Here is a 22,543-nt window from a genome sequence, read left to right on the forward strand (position 1 = left end):
GTTGAAAGCATGAGACCATATTTAAGAATGCTGCTATTGAAATCAAATAGATTTCATTTTGGATTCTGTCTCTGCTTCATGACTAATGCTGAAGTTAATTAAGTGGCCATGGACAACTTAACTATTTAAGTTGTGAAAATTGAATTGTGAGATTATTGTGAGAATTGAATAAATTGAATTGAATGTACTAAACATTGTCTCTTTCACATAGGAATTGTGCAATAAATGATAGCTAAAACTGATAGCACTACCACTATTATTATTAAGTAAAAAAGACTTATTTTTAAAGGTAGTTTGTAAATGATAATTTTTCTCTAAATTACAAGAAATGGAAGCAAATGAGACTTTGGAAAGTGTGTTTAGGGGTGAGTAAATTGGCTGGACATCCTGTGTGAAGAAAAGCAGGATTATAGCATGATGTTTTGTGCTTTGAATCCTTTTATAAATAACATCTCTATTAAAATATAAGTCACATACCATACAAATAACATATTTCAAGTGTACAGTTCAGTAGTTTTAAGTATAGTCAAAGAGTTGTGCATGTGAAGTACTTCAAAACGCTTTCATCACCCCCAAATGAAACCCTGCACCCATTTGCAGTCAGTGCCCAGTTCCCAAACCCCTCACAGCCTTAGGTAACCGCTAATTTACTTTCTGTGTCTATGAATTTGCCTTTTCTGTATCTTTTATATGAATGGAATCATTTAACACATGGCTGTGATGATTAATTTTATGTGTCAACTTAGCTCGGCCATTGTGCCCAGATATTTGGTTGAACATTATGCTGTAAGATTATATGAAGGTGTGTTTTGGATAACATTTAAATTGGTAGACTTCGAGTAAAAAATATTACACTCCATAATTTTGATGAGCCTTTTAAAATCAGTTGAAGATTTTAGTAGGACAAAAACTGATTTCTCCTGAGCAAAATGCAATTCTGCCAGTAGACTGCCTTTGGACTTGAATTGTATCTCTTTCTTGGGTCTCCAGCCTGCTGGTCTATGCTGCAGATTTTGGCTTTACAAAGTCTCCATAATCATGTGAGCCGGTTTCACAAAATCTCTCTTTCCTCTTTCAATCTCTCTCTTTCTCTACACACACACACACACACAAACACACACACACATTTTTTGTTGGCTCTGTTCCTCTGGAAAAATGTAAGTAAAAAAGTGCTGTGTTTTGTGACTGGCCTTTTCTACTTAGAATATTTTCAAAGTTCATCCATGTTGTATCATGTATCAGTACTTCATTATTTTTCATGGCTGAGTAATATTCCATTTTAATTATATATAATATTTTATTTTTCAGTTCATCAGTTGATAGATTTTTTTAATTTTTGGCTGTTACGAATAATTCTGATATTAACTTTTCTGCACAGGATATTTCTGTGTGAATATGTTTTCAATTTTCTTATGTATATAACTACTCATAGAACATTTGGGTCAATTTGTAATTTTGAGAAACTGCCAGACTGTTTTCAAATATGACCACACTATTTTACATACCCATCAGCAGTGTATATGGGTTCCAATTTTTCTGCATTGTCTCCAACACCTGCTATTTTCTTTTAAAAATATATATCACAATCCTAGTGGATGTAAAGTAGTATCTCATTGTGATTTTTATTTGCATTTCCCTAATGGTTAATGATATTGAGCATCATTTTATATGCTCATTGGCCAACTTTGTTTATCTTCTTTGAATTGTCTATTTAAGTCGTGTGTGTGTGTGTGTGTGTGTCTGTGTATGTGTGTGTAGAATCACCCTTAAGTCAATCTTAAAAGATACATATAAGCAGAGGAAGGGTTAAAAGATGTATTAGTCTGTTCTCATGGTGCTAATAGAGACATACCTGAGGCTGGGTAATTTATAAAGTAAATAGGTTTAATTGACTCACAGTTCCACATGGGAGGGGAGGCCTCACAATCATGGCAGAAGGCAAAGTAAGAGCAAAGACACTTTTTATATGGCAGCAGGCAAGAGAGAGCTTGTGTAGGGGAACTCCCCTTTATAATATCATCTGATTTCATGAGACTTACGTACTATCATGAGAACAGCACAGGAAAGACCCGCCCCCAAGATTCAATTACCTCCGACTAGGTCCCTCCCAAGACACATGGGAAATATGGGAGCTACAATTCAAGATGAGATTTGGGTGGGTGGGGACACAACCAAACCATATCAGAAGGTTATTCAAACTTCCAGCTTAGCTAATTTCCATAGAGGATCATAGAATAAATTTTGTCTCAAAGAAAGGAGAGTATTCAAAAATATTCTGACATTGGACCAGTTTGTATTGTTGGAAAGAGAGAAAGTAATATTCAAAATGAAGGACAATCCGCTAAATCAGTTACATTTGGCTTTGGAGTGTGTGTGTGTGTGTGTGTTTTTGTGTGTGTTTTGTTTGTTTGTTTTACAGATTTATACCTACAACTGGTTTTTGTAAGGAATTTATATGTGCTGGTTTAATTGTTTTTATTTGGTGTTTGAGGAATGACTTTTTATTTCCGTTAACATAATCAAATATTTGATAGTATGTATATACACACACTCAAATGATGACTTCTTCTGCAATTGTCCCTGAGTTCGAACCTACTGCTGTTACCTTTTAACCTAACTAACTGAAAGTAAGTCTCTGCAGACCTCTGAGATAGATAATTCACATGTCAAAAATTGAGGAAAAACTCAGCAGATTATCTGAAATTATTTTAAAAGTAGTGTAACCATGAAACAGGGCAGGCTGCAACTTCACCCATTTCCTATGAGATGTGGTTTCTCTGTGATGCATAGAGCTGGGTCATGGCAGATTCTCAGTAAAGACTTAGGTAATTGACAAATAATGGAAGGAAATTGACACAGCTAGTTCAAGAATCTAAGTTACCTCAAAGAGGGTGAATAGAAGTCATTTCCAGAGGCCATTTGGCGGTTATTGTTCTGCAGAAATTCATGGGTTGGCCTACATCCTCTCCTCTAGACAAGTGGCCCTCTGGGCCTAAGTATTCCAATTACTATTTGTTCAGTACATTGTACTTTCTGGCAGTATTAGGTATACTTTTGAAATGGCCATGTGTACTGAGACACATCATAACAGATCTATAACGTGTTACTTCATCTGTTTCCTGGATCAACCTTTCCTTTTGAACGTACATGTTATAAGCTCTTCTAATGAATATATTTTTAATTTTATCTCTCCCCGAAAGAGTTGATGGAAAAACTTAAGCTCTAGCACAAATAAGGTGCTCTAGCACAAATAAGGTGCTCCAGCACAAATAAAGTGACCCTGTCAGATACATCAAATTTGAGCAGCAAATGCCCACAACTGGGAATTTAGTTTAATTTTCTTGTTGTTAATAACCAGAGCACTTACTCACACAACCTCATAAGTTACCCGAGGAGATCATGGTTTTCCACCTTTTCCCAGTTAATTTGAAAAGTTAATATTTACTGAAGGCTCTTCATATCTGATAGTAGGTTAATGCTAGCAGAGCCTAAGGAATCATCCCATGGTCCTCATATGTGACAAGTTGCCAGTCTTTATGAATACAGTCAGAAAAGTGGAAGCCTCTCAAGCTACAAGTTCTGCTATTTCCTTTATCAAGAAGTTTCTGTCTCCTCTGATTTATTCTCAAACTCTCCACTATAATTTAGTATCCTGTTTCCTCTTGCATGGACTATTCTAGTGGTTTTTCTAATCTATCTTCCATATCGTCTCCTTATCAATCATTCTGTATATCCTTGTTTCCATAATTATTTTTTCCCTAAAACACCGTTACTTTCAAGTTGTCATCTGCTCAAAAACCCAAAGACTAATAGGTATTTATTACCTTTTGGGTAAAGTCCAAACTTGGTCTGGCATTCTAGATCCTCCTTCACAATCAGGCCGCAAACCAAAACCTGTTACTCATTGTTATCTTTTGTGGAATTCCTACAGTGAGAATATTTGAATCTTTGTTTCCCTGAAACATCATTAATGTTCTTAATAACTTGAAATCATTCGTGTTGTTTCATTTCTTCTTTCACCCATGCTGCTTTGGTAAATATTAATTTATTTTTAATATGTTAAAATCCTGTCACTGATCTGAATGCTGTCAATATAAAGACCAATACATTAATGTTAATTAAGTAAATCAAGGAACAAAGGTTGCTGGGTAAATGAATTGATCTCACCAAATGTTCTGAGAACAAGTGAGAAAAAGTATATTGCCACTTAATTTCAAATGAAATAATGACATTTAGTTAAGACCTAGAATGTGTAATTGTAATTTGAAATTCTACTGTTTTCTTTAGTTCTCCTTCTGTTTCTGCATAAACACATTACCTTTGAGACAGAATTTAACTTTAAAGCCTTTTTTCTTATCTGCAATGTCAATAGCTCTCAAGCTCTTACAATGAAGGAGCTACTTTAGCAACATGTCTAGCGATGGAGTAAGTGAAAGGAGATGAATACAATACTTGTTTCAATTTTTCTATTTTTTTTCTCTATTTTAAATTTCCATTAGCAGATCACCATTTGATTGGGTTTTGCTGATGGAAGAGAAGGTCTGGGTTTCCTGGACACACTGGAGTAGAATATACTCTCTCAATCTCTATGGCTGAAATTTACGTCCTTTCCCATATAATCATGTTAGCTGATACAGTGACGGAAAGCTTTCCACATGGAGTAGTTTTAGGCCACACAGAATAAAGCCCTCTTTTTGCAGTGATCTACCACATTTACCTCAGAGGTTTGGATTTTAAAAATTCTTGTGTAGTTGAGGTGGGATCAGAGAGCCCTCTGTCGTGTTTCATGGAGCCTTGATCTCCAGGATGGCATTTGGCAATAGAGAGCCCACGAATATTTTCTATGGGCATTAGGTGGGAGGATATTTAGCTCTTATCTACAGACTAATGTGAGTGACAATGGAAAAGTTTCCACAGGGATAAGCCTCATGAGTTGCCCATGAGGACAAAACTTCTATGGTCTAGTAGCATTTCCTCAGGTATTGCACCTCATAGAACTCACGGGACATGAATCACCCAACCTTATTACCCAGAAATCAACTGGTCCCAATATCAGAAAGCCAAGTAGGGCACAGATAAGCAGAAAGTTACCTGCTTTATCTTTCCACCTTTCACTTCTTTACTATCCCCCTCTTCTTGTCATTATTATAACTACTATTATTAGTATTGTTTGTAAATCCATTTCTCTCTTCCACTCTTCTCATTTCCTTTGTTTGTCAAGTATGTATTTTTTCAAAGTTTATGCACTCTATCAGCACAGAATCCCCTAACATATTCTTCAACAAAGTGTCCCTAGTGTCACTGATAATTTATACCCTCTTGAACACAACATCCAGGAAGCCCTAACCTCAGAGATGTGTCAGCTCAACTTCATTTTGTGCCAAAATGCCAAAGCCCAAGCCTCATTCAGGTGATGCATGAGTTCAGTGACTCTCTACTCACCCCTTCCTCTTACACATAAATAAATTCCAGTGAGAGGAAAATAATTTCATAGGATCTTAATGTCATTATAAATACCACTTTTAGTTCAGCAAAGGAGAAAACATGAAAAGGGAGTGGATTACTCAACAACTTGGTTGATGTGAGCTTTAGAAGTATTTTTTTAGTTTTTTGAGAAAATAAATATATGTAAAACAAATATTCAAACATGGAGAAAATTTTCTCTCAGCATGGACTAGAAAACATAAAACTCTAATATTTAATGGGAGAAGTGAGAAATTGGTTTCTGAAACACTAAAGTTGTTTTGAAGCAACTGATACCTCCTTCTATTTATAGCTTACCAAAGCCCAGTATACTTTGGTGAATGAGATTAGGGAGCAAAGTTGTACAGTTTAAGAGGGTATCCTAAAAAACAAACAACAACAAAAAACCTCATTTCTCACAGTTTTCTGAAGAAAGTTAAATAAGCGCCCAGCATGAAAGCAAAGTCCAGCTCATAAGCTGATTTTGGACAGTGCTGACTCAGTACCACTCTTCTCTGAGATCTCTTTTCCTTGCCTACTTTGCTCCTTCATGAGAGTTTTGTTACCACTGACCTCCTTCTGACTCCCTCCACTTCATGTTAGCTTTGGACTGGCCAAGTAGCTTTGATTCTCCTGGAAAGCTGATTCAACTCACTGTCCAGCTCAGCACCTGACCTTCATTAGGCAGTCATTTCTGTCTTGAGACCATGCTGAGGAACTTCCCCGCACTGGTCTGAGCTTTATTTACACTTTGGAAAGCACCTAAAGACTCAGCTCTGGGAGATGATCTTCTTAAAGTTCAATACTGCAAGAAAACCTGTAAACTGCTCTTTCATTTTTTAGTGAAATGTCTTTCCATTTCCCAGCTACTGATTCATAGTGACACAGCATTGTTTGCTCTTCAGCTTGTATTTTCTCTCAGCATGGCCCCAGAGGCTAGTAGCCCAGCTCATAACCAGTGCCACAAAGAAAGAAGGGAATGGAATTTTACTAAACCAAAATAAAAAGATGTTTTTGGCAGTATGGTCAATTTTCACTTTATTGATTGTACCCATCCATGAACATGAGATGTGTTTCCATTTGTTTTTTTTTTTTTTTTTTTTTGCAATAGCAAAAACAAGTTGACCTTTTTGTGTTCCTTGAGCCCAGTCGTGAAGGGCCCTCGTGGCTGGGCCCCATGCCAAACAACTTTTTGCAAAAAGAGTTAGGGTCCCATATGGCACCGAAACTTCATGAGACCTCTCCTTGTCTGTGCACGGACAGGTGGCCAACTCTGGATCCCTGGCTGTTGCTTCCCAGTCTGGTGGTGAATCCTCCATAGTCTGGTGAGTGTAAATATATATTATATATTTAGTGTAAATATATATAATATATATTTAGTGTAAATATATATAATATATATTTAGTGTAAATGTATATTATATATATTTAGTGTAAATGTATATTATATATATTTAGTGTAAATGTATATTATATATATTTAGTGTAAATGTATATTATATATATTTAGTGTAAATGTATATTATATATATTTAGTGTAAATGTATATTATATATATTTAGTGTAAATGTATATAATACATATATATATTTAGTGTAAATGTATATAATACATATATATTTAGTGTAAATATATATAATACATATATATTTAAACTAAGCTTCATAAGTGAAGGAGAAATAAAATACTTTACAGACAAGCAAATGCTGAGTGATTTTGTCACCACCAGGCCTGCCCTAAAAGAGCTCCTGAAGGAAGCACTAAACATGGAAAGGAACAACTGGTACCAGCCCCTGCAAAAACATGCCAAATTGTAAAGTCCATCGAGGCTAGGAAGAAACTGCATCAACTAACGAGCAAAATAACCAACTAACATCATAATGACAGGATCAGATTCACACATAACAATATTAACTTTAAATGTAAATGGAATAAATGCTCCAATTAAAAAACACAGACTGGCAAACTGGATAAGGAGTCAAGACCCATCAGTGTGCTGTATTCAGGAAACCCATCTCACGTGCAGAGACACACACAGACTCAAAATAAAGGGATGTGTTTCCATTTGTTTGTGCCATCTATAATTTCTTTCAGCAGTGTTTTTTTTTCTAGAGGTCTTTCACCTCCTTTATTACGTATAGTCCTAAGTATTTTATTATTTTTTGCAGCTATTTTAAAAGGGATTGAGTTCTTGATTTGATTCTCAGCTAGCTTGTTGTTGGTTTATAGAAGAGCTATTGATTTGTGTACATAAATTTTGTATCCGGAAACTCTGTTGAATTTTTTTTTTTTTTTTTTTGAGATGGAGACTCACTCTGTTGCCCAGGCTGGAGTGCAGTGGCATGATCTCGGCTCACTGCAAGCTCCGCCTCCCAGATTCACGCCATTCTCCTGCTTCAGCCTCCTGAGTAGCTGGGACTACAGGTGCCCGCCACTACGCCCGGCTAATTTTTTTGTATTTTTAGTACAGACGGGGTTTCACCGTGTTAGCCAGGGTGGTCTCTATCTCCTGACCTCGTGATCCACCCATCTCAGCTTCCCAAAGTGCTGGGATTACAGGCGTGAGCGACTGCGCCCGGCCTCTGCTGAACTTTTTTTTTTTAATCAGTTCTAGGAGCTTTCTGGAGGAGTCTTTAGGGTTTTCTAGGTAAGTGATCAAGTCATCAGCAAACAGCAACAGTTTGACTTCCTCTTTACCGATTTGGATGCGCTTTATTTCTTTCTCTTGTCTGCTCTGGCTAGGACTTCCAGTACCATGTTGAAGAGGAGTGGTGAGGGTAGGCAACCTTGTCTTGTTCCAGTACTCAGAGGGAATGCTTTCAACTTTTCCCCATTCAGTATTATGTTGGCTGTAGGTTTGTCATAGATGGCTTTTATTATATTGAGGTATGTCCCTTGTATGCCAATCTTTCTGAGAGTTTTAATCAAAAAGGAATACTGGATTTTGTTGAATGCTTTCTCTGCATCTATTAAGATGATCATGTAATTTTTGTTTTTAATTCTGTTTATTTGCTGTTTCACATTTATTGACTTCTGTATGTTAAACCGTCTCTGCAACCCTGGTATCTCACATGATCATGCAGAATTATCCATTTGATAAGTTGTTGGATTTGGTTAGTTAGTATTTTATTAAGGATTTTAGCATCTATGTTCACCAGGAATATTGGTCTGTAGTTTTCTTGTTTGGTTAGGTCCTTTCTTGGTTTGATATTAGGGTGACACTGGCTTCATAGAATGATTTAGGTCAAACTACCACCATTCCATCATTCTTCATAGAATTAGAGAAAAAAAAGATTCTAAAATGCATGTGGAACCAAAAAATATCCTGCATACCCAAAGCAAGACTAAGCAAAAAGGCCAAATTTGAAGGCATCACATTACCTATTTCAAACTATACTCTAAGGCCATAGTTCACCAAAACAGTGTGATACTGGTATAAAAAATGGAACATAGATCAGTGGAATAAAACAGAGAATCCAGAAATAAACCCACAAACTTACAGCCAACTGATCTTTGACAAAGCAAACAAAAACATAAAATGAAGAAAGGACACTCTTTTATCAAATGGTGCTGCGATAATTGGCTTGCCGCATGTAGGAGAGGGAAACTAAATCCTCATATCTCATCTTACACAAAAATCAACTCACGATGGATTAAGGACTTAAATCTAAGACTTAAAACTGTAAAAATTCTAGAAGATAACATTGGGAAAACCCTTGTAGACATTGGCTTAGGCAAGGAATTCATGGCCAAGGACCCAAAAGCAAATGCAATAAAAACAAAGATAAATAGCTTGGACTTAGTTAAACTAAAGAGCTTTTGCATGGCAAAAGGAGCAGTCAGCAGAGTAAACAGACAACACATAGAGTGGGAGAAAATCTTCACAATCTGTACATATGATAAAGGATTAATATCCATAATCTGCAATGAACTCAAATCAGCCAGAAAATTACAAACAATCCCATCAAAAAGTGGGATAAGGACATGAACAGACAATTCTCAAAAGAAAGTATACAAATGCCCAACAAATGAAAAGATGCTGAACATCACTAATGATCAGGGAAATGCAAATCAACACCACAGCATGATACCAAATTACTCCTGAAAGAATAACCTTAATCAAAAAATCAAAAAATAATAGATGTTGGCATGGATGTGGTGAACAGGGAACACTTCTACACTGCTGTTGGGAGTGTGAACTAGTACAACTACTATGCAAGACAGTGTGAAGATTCTTTAAAGAATGAAAAATAGAAGTACAATTTGATCTAGTAATCCCACTATTGGGTATCTACCCAGAGGAAAATAAGTTATTATACAAAAAAGACACTTGCACACGCATGTTTATAGCAGCACAATTTGCAATTGCAAAAATGTGGAACCAAACCAAATGCCTATCAATCAATGATTGGATATATATATATATATGTGATCTATATATCACATATATGTGATCTATATGATATATATGTGATATATATATATCACATGTATGTGATATATATGATATACATGTGATATATATGATATATATGTGATATATATGTGATATGTGATATATATGATATATATGTGATATATATGTGATATGTGATATATATGATATATATGTGATATATATGTGATATGTGATATATATATGATATATATGTGATATATATGTGATATATATATATGATGGAATACTACTCAGCCATAAAAAGGAATGAATCAATGCATTCACAGCAACCTGGATGAGATTGGAGACTATTATTCTAAGTGAAGTAACTCAAGAATAGAAAATCAAACATTGTTCTCTCTCATAAGTGGGAGCTAAGCTATGAGAATGCAAAGGCATAAACATGACCATAATGTTCTTCGGGGACTCTGGGGGAAAGGGTGGGAAGAGGATGATGGGTAAGACTACAAATAGAGTGCAGTGTATACTGCTCAGGAGATGGGTGCACCAAAATCTCACAAATTACCACTAAAGTACTTACTCATCTAACCAAGCACAACCTGTACCCCATAACCTATGGAAATAAAAAAAAATAAAAATTGGAAGAAAAAAATTTAAAAAAAGGAACAAGCTACTTGAACTTCATGCAACAACTTGTACGAATTTCAAAGACTTATGCTATGTGAAAGAAGTCACTATTTAAAGGTTTCCTTCTGTATGATTTTATCTTATTACATTCTTGAAAAGACAAAACTATATATAGTGTTGGAGAACAGATCAGTGGTTGCTATAGGAATGTGACTATAAACACATAACATGTGGAAGTTTTGGGGAGTGGTAGAACTGTTCTGTGCCCTGATTGTGGTGGTAGTTACATTAATCAATATATGTTAAGTTCAAAAACTGGTGATTATTTCACAATGCATAGGTATATCAAATTATCCAAGTAATACAACTTAAACATATATAATTTTTAATTGCAAATTATACTTTAATAAGCTGAAAAATTTTTAAAAAATAGATGCAATGACTCAAGAGCACTATTTTTTTCTTAAGGCCATTCTCCATGGCCTGGTAGAGTTGACCTGGGCCTCCATAGAAATAATAGGGATTTTATTTGTGAAGGGAAGATCTAGAGAATGCAGGATAAATTATTGACCCATTCAATCCAGACTTTAAACCCCATGAGCTACCTACTTGAGGCTACCACATGCATCATCCCCAAAGCCTACCAGAAATCATGTGTATTAGTTCATTTTCATGCTGCTGATAAAGACATAACTGAGACTGGGCAATTTACAAAAGAAAGAGGTTTATTGAACTTACAATTCCACATGACTGGGGAGGATTCGCAATTATGATGGAAGGCAAGGAGCAGCAATTCATATCTTACATAGATGGCAGCAGGCAAAAAGAGAGAAAGCATGTGCAGGGAACATCCTCTTTATAAAACTATAACATCTTCTGAGACTTATTCACTATCATGAGAATAACATGAAAAAGACTCGCCCCCATGATAAAATCACCTCCCACTTGGTCCCTTCCATAGCACATGGGAATTGTGGGAGTTACTATTGAGATGAGATTTGGATGGGTACACAGCCAAACCATATCATTCCACCCCTGGCCCCTCCAAAATCTCATGTCCTCACATTTTGAAACCAATCATGCCTTCCCAACAGTCCACCAAAGTCTTAACTCATTTCAGCATTCACTCAAATGTCCAAAGACCAAGTCTCATCCACAACAAGGAAAATCCCTTCTGCCTATGAGCCTGTAAAATCAAAAGCAAGTTAGTTACCTCCTAGAAAAAAATGGGGTATAGGCATTGAGTTAATACAGTCATTCCAAATGTGAAAAACTGGCCAAAACAAGTGGGCTACAGGCCCCATGCAAGTTCGAAGTCCAGTGGGGCAGTCAAATCTTAAAGCTCCAAAATAATCTCCTTTGACTCCATGTCTCACATCCAGTTCACACTGATGCAAGATGTGGGCTCCTAAGTCCTTGGAGAGCTCCACCCCTATGGCTTTGCAGAGTACAGCCTTCCTCCTGGATGCCTTTATGGGCTGGTATTGAGTGTCTGCAGCTTTTGCAGATGCACAGTGCAAGCTGTCAGTGGATCTACGATTCCGGGGTCTGGAGGATGGTTGCCCTCTTCTCACAGCTCCACTAGGTGGTGACCCAGTAGGGACTCTGTGTGGGGGCTCTGACCCCACATTTCCCTTTAGCACTGCCCTAGCAGAGGTTCTTCACCCACCCCTGCAGCAAACTTTTGCCTGGGCATCCAGGTGTTTCCATACATCTTCTGAAATCTAGGCAGAGGTTTCCAAACTTCAATTCTTGACTTCTGTGCATCTGCAGGCTCAACACCATGTGGAAGCTGCCAAAGCTTGGAGCTTACACCCTCTGAATCCACAGCCTGAGCTCCATGTTTGCCCCTTTCAGCCATGACTGGAGTGACTGGGATGCAGGGCACCAAGTCCCTAGTCTGCACACAGCATGAAGACCCTGGGCCCAGCCCATGAAACCACTTTTTCCTCCTAGGCCTCCAGGCTTGTGATGGGAGGGTCTGCTGTGAAGATGTCTGACATACCCTGGAGATATTTTCCCCATTGTCTTGGGGATTAATATTCAGCTCCTCATTGCTTATGCAAATTTCTGCAGCTGGCTAGAATTTCCCCTCAGAAAATGAATTTTGTTTTCTATAGCACTGCCGGGCTGCAAATTTTCCAAACTTTTATTCTCTACTTTCCTTATAAAACTGAATACTTTTCACAGCACCCAATTCATCTTTTGAATGCTTTGCTGCTTAGTAATTTCTTCTGCCAGATGCCCTAAATCATCTCTCTCAAGTTCAAAATTCCACAAATCTCTAAGGAGGGGCAAAATGCCACCAGTCTCTTTGCTAAAACATAACAAGGGTTACCTTTGCTCTAGTTCCCAGCAAGTTCTTCATCTCCATCTGAGACCACCTTAGCCTGGACTTTATTGTCCATATCGCTATCAGCATTTTAAGCAAAGCCATTCAACAAGTCTCTAGGAAGTTCCAATCATTTCCACATTTCCGTGTCTTCTTCTGAGCCCTCCAAATTGTTACAACCCCTGCCTGTTACCCAGTTCCAAAGTTGTTTCAATGTTTTTGGGTACCTACAGCAGCACTCCACTCTACTGGTACCAATTTACTGCATTAGTCTGTTTTCATGCTGCTGATAAAGACACACCTGAGACTGGGCAATTTACAAAAGAAAGAGGTGTATTAGACTCACAGTTCCATGTGTCTGGGGAGGCTTCATAATCATGGTGGAAGGCAAGGAGCAGCAAGTCATGTCTTACATGGATGGCGGCAAACACAGAAAGAGCATGTGCAGGGGAACTCCTCTTTATAAAACCATCAGAGCTCATGAGACTTATTCACTATCACGAGAAAAGCATGAAAAAGGCTCGCCCCCATGATTCAATCACCTCTCACTAGGTCCCTCCCATGACATGTGGAAATTGTGGGAGTTACTAAAAAGATGAGATTTGGGTTGGGGACACAGCCAAACCATATCATTACATGAGGGTATAACATCTGCTACGGGAAATAGGAAATCCTAAGCCAAACTCCATGGAGTATTTTTCATGGCCTGTTTTCCTTCTCTAAGGCTTATATAACCCTAAAATCTTATGACTTCTTTCCCTGTGAGTCTTCTGCACAAATACTTCTCTTTTCTCACCCAGTTAAACAACAATAGTTATTGTGCATAGCAATTAATTTATACACATTTTGGGTGTGCACGTGTATGTGAACGGGTTTTTTTCCTACTATTTTTAAAAGCAGATCAACCTAGGCTTCTTTTTTAAATAATTTCAACTTTTATTTTAGATTATAGGAGTGCATGCATAGGTTTGTTACATGAGTAAATTGTATAATGCTGAGGTTTGGAGCACAAATGATCCTATTTCCCAGGTAGTATCATAGTAACCAATAGTTGTTCAACCTTTGCCCTCCTCATTTTCTCTCTCCTCTAGTAGTACTCATGTCTTTCATGAAGTTCACTATGTGATCTTGGACAAGTTACAACTTCCTGGGTATGTTTCTTCATCAGTAAAATGAAATAAATAAAAGAAAAATGAGGCCATTTCTAATTACATATAATTAGATAGATCCTAGGTTCAAATATATTAATAAGTGTAAAGGGCTTCAAATATTTGCTAGTGATTTATCAATAGTTTTATTGAATTAGAGTTTCATTAATTTACATATTGCTATAATTTAAGGTGGCAGTAGGTGTATGAGAATAGTTTTACAGCAATGAAAATCTATCTTGTTGAATATCTGCTCATTCCTGTATTCATAAAGACTTGAGTGAAAATTTTATAAAAGTGAAATTGTTGGATCAATGGACATATGCATTTAAAATGTTTCTAGAACTTGCCAAATTGTCCTTCAAAACATTGTCTGAGAATAGCTGATTCCTCATATTCTTATCAACATTGGATGTTCAAAATATAATCTTTTGTGATCTGATATTTTGCCTATTTTAAAATTTTTCATTAAATTCACCAATTTTTCTTGGAGTGAAAATAAAATTTTGTAGAAGACTTTGGAAGACAGCAGGCCATGATGATCCTTTATTAAAAACATGACTAGATAAACTTTCATTCTGGAATCTAGACCACATATATTTGAAATGTTTGCTTTGGGATATATTGAGTATTTAAGCATTAGAAAACTTGCTTTGCTCTTGAATAACATCTTGGTACCGTGACAAAACTCATACATACAACCAATTTGAAGTGGTAGCATACTTGTGCTCTTAGAGACTGTTAAGGATTCTGAATAAATTTGAAATTCTCCATATTTTGTGCATCAAACTTATTTCAAATTAGGGTGATTAGGTAAACTATTTAATTTTTGAAAAATAGTGAAGCTGCCAGACTCCAGGGTAACTTCTTGAATTAGTAAGCAGTTTCCCCCCATGAGAATCTAGTATAAGTTACTCCACAGCTGCAAGAGATCTGATCAAGGAAAAGGACCAAGGATGACCTCAGCAAAAGCATTACTGGCTTCCTGTTTCTGTATACTCTAAAATATAATTAGGCTGAAATGCAAAGAGCAAGGGAAAACACTTGGAATAAAGCTAGATCCAGGTTTACAAGCCAGATGATTTTTTGGCAGGTTAATCACTTAGTAATTGAATTGTTTATTCTTGTTTATCTTTTGGTTGCTAAGATTACTTTATGATATCAACTGTTTTGGAACCTATACACTCTTCTTTAACCAAGAAAGAAAAAGAACAATTTTATGTGACTTAATGTAAGTATGGTTTTTAATGGCTGATAATTATCTAATATTTTTATTGGAGATCAATGAAGCATCTAGCAATACTGACTTCAGTATCATGTTTTGCTCTCTTTCAAAGCCATTTGTTTCACATGTGTTTTTGCACTTGATTCTTGCAGAAGTCTTCTGAGGCAAGGGTTATTATCTGCATTTTATAGCAGAGCTGGAACTGGGAGCCAGCTTATTTATCTATTGTGCTTTTCCCCAGACAGATACAGGGAAGTTCTGGTGAATAGAAGCATTGCAATTGCTTTATAAATGTAAAAAACAAGATGATTTGACTGCAAAAGGAAAACATAATACAATTTAAAAATACTTCTTTTAAAATTTTATTATTATACTTTAGGTTTTAGGGTACATGTGCACAACGTGCAGGTTTGTTACATATGTATCCATGTGCCATGTTGGTTTGCTGCACCCATTAACTCGTCATTTAGCATTAGGTATATCTCCTAATGCTGTCCCTCCCCCCTCCCCCCACCCCACAACAGTCCCTGGAGTGTGATGTTCCCCTTCCTGTGTCCATGAGTTCTCATTGTTCAATTCCCACCTATGAGTGAGAACATGCGGTGTTTGGTTTTTTGTCCTTGCGATAGTTTACTGAGAATGATGGTTTCCAGTTTCATCCATGCCCCTACAAAGGACACGAACTCATCACTTTTTATGGCTGCATAGTATTCCATGGTGTATATGTGCCACATTTTCTTAATCCAGTCTATCATTGTTGGACATTTGGGTTGGTTCCAAGTCTTTGCTATTGTGAATAGTGCCACAATAAACATACGTGTGCATGTGTCTTTATAGCAGCATGATTTATAGTCCTTTGGGTATATACCCAGTAATGGGATGGCTGGGTCAAATGGCATTTCTAGTTCGAGATCCCTGAGGAATTGCCACACTGACTTCCACAATGGTTGAACTAGTTTACAGTCCCACCAACAGCGTAAAAGTGTTCCTATTTCTCCACATCCTCTCCAGCACCTGTTGTTTCCTGACTTTTTAATGATGGCCATTCTAACTGGTGTGAGATGGTATCTCTTTGTGGTTTTGATTTGCATTTCTCTGATGGCCAGTGATGATGAGCATTTTTTCATGTGATTTTTGGCTGCATAAATGTCTTCTTTTGAGAAGTGTCTGTTCATGTCCTTTGCCCACTTTTTGATAGGGTTGTTTGTTTTTTTCTTGTAAATTTGTTTGAGTTCATTGTAGATTCTGGATATTAGCCCTTTGTCAGATGAGTAGGTTGCAAAAATTTTCTCTCATTCTGTAGGTTGCCTGTTCACTCTGATGGTAGTTTCTTTTGCTGTGCAGAAGCTCTTTAGTTTAATTAGATCCCATTTGTCAATGTTGGCTTTTGTTGCCATTGCTTTTGGTGTTTTAGACATGAAGACCTTGCCCATGCCTATGTCCTGAATGGTATTGCCTAGGTTTTCTTCTAGGGTTTTTATGGTTTTAGGTCTAACATGTAAGTCTTTAATCCATCTTGAATTAATTTTTGTATAAGGTGTAAGGAAGGGATCCAGTTTCAGCTTTCTACATATGGCTAGCCAGTTTTCCCAGCACCATTTATTAAATAGGGAATCCTTTCCCCATTTCTTGTTTTTGTCAGGTTTGTCAAAGATCAAATAGTTGTAGATATGCGGCATTATTTCTGAGGGCTCTGTTCTGTTCCATTGATCTATGTCTCTGTTGTGGTACCAGTACCATGCTGTTTTGGTTACTGTAGCCTTGTAGTATAGTTTGAAGTCAGGTAGTGTGATGCCTCCAGCTTTGTTCTTTTGGCTTAGGATTGACTTGGCGATTGTATATCTAGAAAATCCCATTGTCTCAGCCCCAAATCTCCTTAAGCTGATTAGCAACTTCAGCAAAGTCTCAGGATACAAAATCAATGTACAAAAATCACAAGCATTCTTGTACACCAATCACAGACAAACACAGAGCCAAATCATGAGTGAACTCCCATTAACAATTGCTTCAAAGAGAATAAAATACCTAGGAATCCAACTTACAAGGGATGTGAAGGACCTCTTCAAGGGGAGCTACAAACCACTGCTCAATGAAATAAAAGAGGATACAAACAAATGCAAGAATATTCCATGCTCATGAGTTGGAAGAATCAATATCGTGAAAATGGCCATACTGCCCAAGGTAATTTATAGATTCAATGCCATCCCCATCAAGCTACCAATGACTTTCTTCACAGAATTGGAAAAAACTACTTTAAAAATACTTTAGGGGCTCAAAACATTTACCTTTTGATTTGAATTAATACCAAAAGTGTTCTCTAAATTTGGAGTCATTGGAAAAATATACGTCAGTATTTTACTTTACCTTTACAAGTAAAATACCCTTACTACAGGCAAAGATTCCCAGACATTTTATATTTGCATCTTCATCCCTAATCATGAAATAAAAACAGAAGATTCCCTGTGCCATACATATAATGATCCTAACTTGATAGGTACTAGATTAAATACATTCAATAAAATTACTGAGCACCTGTCATATATATGACAAGAACTTGCCATCTAGTTGGGGGAGGGGGCACAATAGATAAGACAAGTACATATAGAACTAAAATGCCAAACAGAATATAAATGCTTAAATGTTCTGGAGGTTCAGAAAATGGAAATGACCTGTCCAATAAGGTAAATAAAAGGGAATAGAAAGAATATTGTTTAAGGGGGGAGTTTGGACAGAGTCTCGACAAAACGATGGGCAGAATTTCAACTGACAGAAGAGAGGACAAGAGGGCTTCAGGAAGATAACTCATACCAAAGCTTGGAGATAAAGTCTAACGTGTTTACGAAATAGTGATAATACAGTTTGCTTGAGATACAATGTACCACTAGTAACATGTACAGAAGGGAGGATAGAAAATTATGAAACCATAGGGCTTTGAAATCCAAGTAAAAGAGTTTAACAAAGAACTGATGCATAGTGGTGAATTATTGAAGGTTTCTGAGCAGGGAAAAGGACATGATTAAGCTGAACTTAAAGTAAATGAAGCTCATAGCTCTGGGTAGGGCATATATATGGCAATGTGAACAATTGGGAGACTATTTCAGTAGCGGAGCTAAAGAATGAAAATTATATGAAATGTGAATTTCAGTGTCCATAAATAAAGTTTTATTGGAACATAGCCATATGCATATGTTTAGATACTGTCTATGGCTATGTTGGTGCTACAGTGACAGAGCCGAGGAGTTGTGACAGACTGTGTGACCTAGAAAGCTGAAAATATTTGCTATCTGGCCCTTTTTGAAGTGCCTAATTTATTTATTTTTGGGTTATTTCTTCTCTTCCTATCTTTTTTATATTTAACTTTTGAGTACAGGGCACATGCACAGGTTTGTTATACAGGTAAACTTGTGTTATTATTTTTTTTACAGATTATTTTGCCAGTCAGGTATTAAGCCCAGTAACCATTAGTTATTTTTCCTGATCCTCTCCCTCCTCCCATCCTTCGCCCTCCAGTAGGCCTCAGTGTGTGTTGTTTCTTTCTATGTGTCCATGTATTCTCATCATTTAGTTCCACTTATATGTGAGAAAATGCAGTATTTAGTTTTCTGTTTCTGCATTAATTTGCTAAGGATAACAGCCTTCAGCTCCGTCCATGTTCCTGCAAAGGACATGATCTTGTTCTTTTTTTTATGGCTGCATAGTATTCCATGCTGCATATGCACCACATTTTCTTTATCCAGTCTATCATTAATGGGTATTTAGGTTGAGCCGATATCTTTGCTATTGTGAATAGTGCTGCAGTGAACACACGTGTGCATGTGTCTTTATAACAGAATGCTTTATATTCCTTTGGGTATATACCCAGTAATGAGATTGCTAGGTTGAATGGTATTTCTGCTTTTAGGTCTTTGAGGAATCACACTGTCTTCTACAATAGCTGAACTACTTTAGACTCCCACCAACAGTGTATAAGCATTCCTTTTCTCCACAACTTCATCTGCATCTGTTATTTTTGAATTTTTAATAACAACCAACTTGACTGGCCTGAGATGGTATCTCACTGTGGTTTTGATTTTATTTCTCTAATGATCAGTGATGCTGAGCTCATCTTTGTGGTCTTATTTTCCTTTGATCTTGTAGGATGCTGACCTTCAGATTTTTTTTTTCTTCTTCTATCTTATCTGGTGACATTGAGTGTTTGGTTGTGGTATAAAGTGGATTCAGCCAACTCGCTTCATTTCTAGATGTTAGGGGGCCAACAGCCAACACTGAGCTCCTGATTCCTGGACTGCATACTCTAACTCTGCAGGACTTGTGCTGGGCCCTGACTTTGTTCTCTGGTTCCTTAAAGTTAGGAATCCAGCAAGCTGCCAGAGCTGTGGTGCTGCTGGAATGCTGGTCACTACACTCTAATGGGTGTAGTGGCACCATTTCACTCTAATGGGTGTAGTGACAAAACATTTCTAGTACAGTGATGGCAGGATCCCTCCTCATTCTCAAATGCCAGCAGCAGCAGTAGTGGTAACTGTGGCAGAGTGCTAGCTAGTGCCAGTGAGTGCCAGGAGGCCTGCCTTCCTTCTGGTGTTCAACACAGTGGCAGAGGCAATGCAGCTGGAGGGAGAGAGTGGATGGAGGAAGGGGCTGCGGGAGGGGGTTGGGGAATTGCCCTGCTGGGCGACTGTGTGCAGGTGACTGGGTGCTGGAGGTGGTGTTTTCTCTGAGGTGCGGTACTGGCAGGCACAAGTCCGGATGCCTTCTCTGTGCCCCGCAAGCAGGAGTAGTCACTCGGGGGAGGTGGGGGAGGATCTGTTGTTCTCTGCCCACTGTTAGTGCAAGAGTGGGGCACTAGTTGGGGCAGGGTTGGCAGGCTCTGTGCCCACTAAGGCTCCTCTAGCATTGGCAGTCAGAAGGGTGAGTGGGGAAAGACTGCACTCCTATGAGCTGGTGGGGCAAGGAAAGCAAGACAGGCCCCAACAGACATACACCAGCAAAGCGACATGGGGAGTTGCCAGTGGTTCCGGGGAAGGCTGCAGTAAGGAGAGGGAGCACTAGGGCTGGTGCTTGGCCTTAGGGACTCTCCGCCTTTCAGTCATGGTCTGCCATCGCAGAAGCTATGGTGTGGCTTCCAGGGCACCCCAGGCTGCCTGCAAGCAAGTGTGGGTAGGTTGGGGGCCAGAGAAAGGCCAGAGGACCAATGGGTGCTCAGGTCGGACTGGCGCCACCTGACTGGCAAGACCGCCCTTCAGAGTTCAGGATGACAGTTCTCATAGGGCTAAACTCTTCTATGGAAACAACTTGAGCTTAGGGGGATGGTCATCCTTGGCTGTGCTCAGCTACAGATGTTCCCACACCAAATCTTCTGTGCTGCTGCACTTTCAGCTGGCTTGCTGCTCCACCACTTCTCTAAGCAGCTCTCCTTGCCAACTAGATTGTCCATGGTGAGGGGTTCCAAAAGCTTGTGGCGAGAGTGGGTTGCTCCTTTCCAGTTCAACTCATTGGTTCTCTTGGAGCCCTGCGGGGGCAGCGATGAGTCCAGATGTAATGTTGTCCTGCGTAGAGTTCCCAACTTTCTCCACCTTCAACCCAGCTTTTGTATCTTCCCTCTGTCCACTCTCAGTGCCTTCTCTCTGAAGATCTGTTAGCAACACACCAGTCGTCTGGGTTCCTCCATAGGAGCTGTTCCACGTGGTTATGTCTGGTTGGCCACCTTGCCCTCCCCTCCCATTCATCTGTTGACGGACATTTAGGTTGATTCTATGTATTGCTATTGTGAATAGTGCTGCAATGAACATGGGAGTGCACATATCTCTTTGATATACTTGTTTCCTTTCTTTTGGATATACACCCAGCAGTGGGATTGTTGGATAATGTGATAATTCTATTTTTAGTTTTTGAAGAAACTCCATGCTGTTTTCCATTGTGGCTGTACTAATTTACATTCCCACCAACAGGGTATGAATAATCCTCTTTCTCCACGTCCTGGCCAGTATTTATTATTTACTTGTCTTTTGGATAAAAGTAATTTTAAGTGTAGTGAGATGACAGTGTAGTTTTGATTTGCATTTCTCTGACAATTAGTGATGTTGAACATTTTCTCATACACCCATTTGCCATGTGTATGTTTTCTTTTGAGAAACGTCTACTCAGGTCTTTTGCCCATTTTAAAAATCTGATTCTTTGTGTTTTTTTTCTTCTATTGAGTTGTTTGAGCTTCTTACATATTTTTATTGTTAGATGGGTAGTTGGCAAATACTTTCTCTGATTCACTGTGTTGTCTCTTCACTTGGTTGATTGTTTCCATTGTTGAGCAGAAGCTTTTTACCTTGATATTATCCCATTTGTGCATTTTTGCTTTGGTTGCCTGTGCTTTTCAGGTTTTACTCAAGAAATCTTTGCTCTGACCATTGTCCTGGAAAGTTTCCTTGAGAGTTTTCCTACTGTTTTCTTCTAGTAGTTTTATAGTTTTAGGTCTTAGGTTTAAGTTTGTAGTCTATTTTGATTTTATTTTTGTATATGGCAAGAGATAGGGGTCTAGTGTCATTCTTCTGCATACGGATATCCAGTTTTCCTAGTAACATTCATTGAAGAGACTATTCTTTCCCCAGTGTGTATTATTGGCATCTTTGTCAAAATTGGGTTAACTGTAAATGCATGGATTTATTTCTGGGTTCTCTGTTTTGTTTTATTGGTCTGTGTTTCTTTATTATACCACTGCCATGCTATTTTGATTATTATAGCTTTGTAACACATTGTGAAAACAAAGAGTGTAATGCTTTTAGCTTTGTTCTTTGGGCCTAGAATTTTTTATTTTAACTATTTGGGGTCTTTGGGGGTTTCATATGAATTTTAGTTTTTTTTTTTTCTATTTCCATGAGGAATGTCATTGGTGTTTTCATAGGGATTGCACTGAATCTTTAGATTGCTTTGGATAGTATGGAATATGTCTCTTTTTTTCTTTGTGTAACTCTTTTTCTTTTTTCTTTTTTTTTAAATTATACTTTAAGTTCTGGGATACATGTGTAGAATGTGCAGGTTTGTTCCATAGGTATACATGTGCCATGGTGGTTTGCTGCACCCATTAACCCGTCACTTACGTTAGGTATTTCTCCTAATGCTATCCTTCTCTTAGCCCCCCACCCCTGACAGGCCCTGGTGTGTGATGCTCCCCTCCCTGTGTCTGTGTATTCTCATTGTTCAAATCCCACTTATGAGTGAGAATATGTGGTGTTTGGTTTTCTGTTCCTGTTTTAGTTTGCTGAGAATGATGGTTTCCTGCTTCATCTATGTCCCTGCAAAGGACATGAACTCATCCTTTTTTATAGCTGCATAGTATTCCATGGTGTATATGTGCC

At 37.9% G+C, this 22,543-nt stretch overlaps 2 protein-coding genes across 10 annotated transcripts in view; one reads left to right on the forward strand and one right to left on the reverse strand.

Moving 5' to 3' along the window:
- Positions 1 to 13,235, reverse strand: part of RTL3 (retrotransposon Gag like 3) — a 276,323-nt gene extending 263,088 nt beyond the window's left edge. Inside the window, exons 1-2 of one of the 2 annotated variants that reach the window (XR_008654766.2) lie at positions 13,168 to 13,235; positions 10,545 to 11,675 (exon numbers count right to left, since the gene is read on the reverse strand). The gene's annotated coding sequence lies outside the window, so the exon portion shown is untranslated. Of the gene's footprint in view, positions 1 to 10,544; positions 11,676 to 13,167 lie in introns of those variants that run through there. The other variant, XM_055267169.2, reaches the window with a different exon arrangement.
- LOC129475160 (putative P2Y purinoceptor 10) overlaps positions 4,493 to 22,543 on the forward strand; it is a 42,666-nt gene continuing 24,615 nt past the window's right edge. For 3 of the 8 annotated variants that reach the window (XM_063634699.1, XM_063634700.1, XM_063634701.1), the window contains exon 1: positions 6,511 to 6,788. The gene's annotated coding sequence lies outside the window, so the exon portion shown is untranslated. Of the gene's footprint in view, positions 6,789 to 7,932; positions 8,111 to 22,543 lie in introns of those variants that run through there. The other 5 variants (XM_055267180.2, XM_055267181.2, XR_008654767.2 and 2 more) reach the window with 4 other exon arrangements.

This window comes from Symphalangus syndactylus, chromosome X (assembly GCF_028878055.3).
Source record: "Symphalangus syndactylus isolate Jambi chromosome X, NHGRI_mSymSyn1-v2.1_pri, whole genome shotgun sequence".
NCBI lineage: Eukaryota > Metazoa > Chordata > Mammalia > Primates > Hylobatidae > Symphalangus > Symphalangus syndactylus.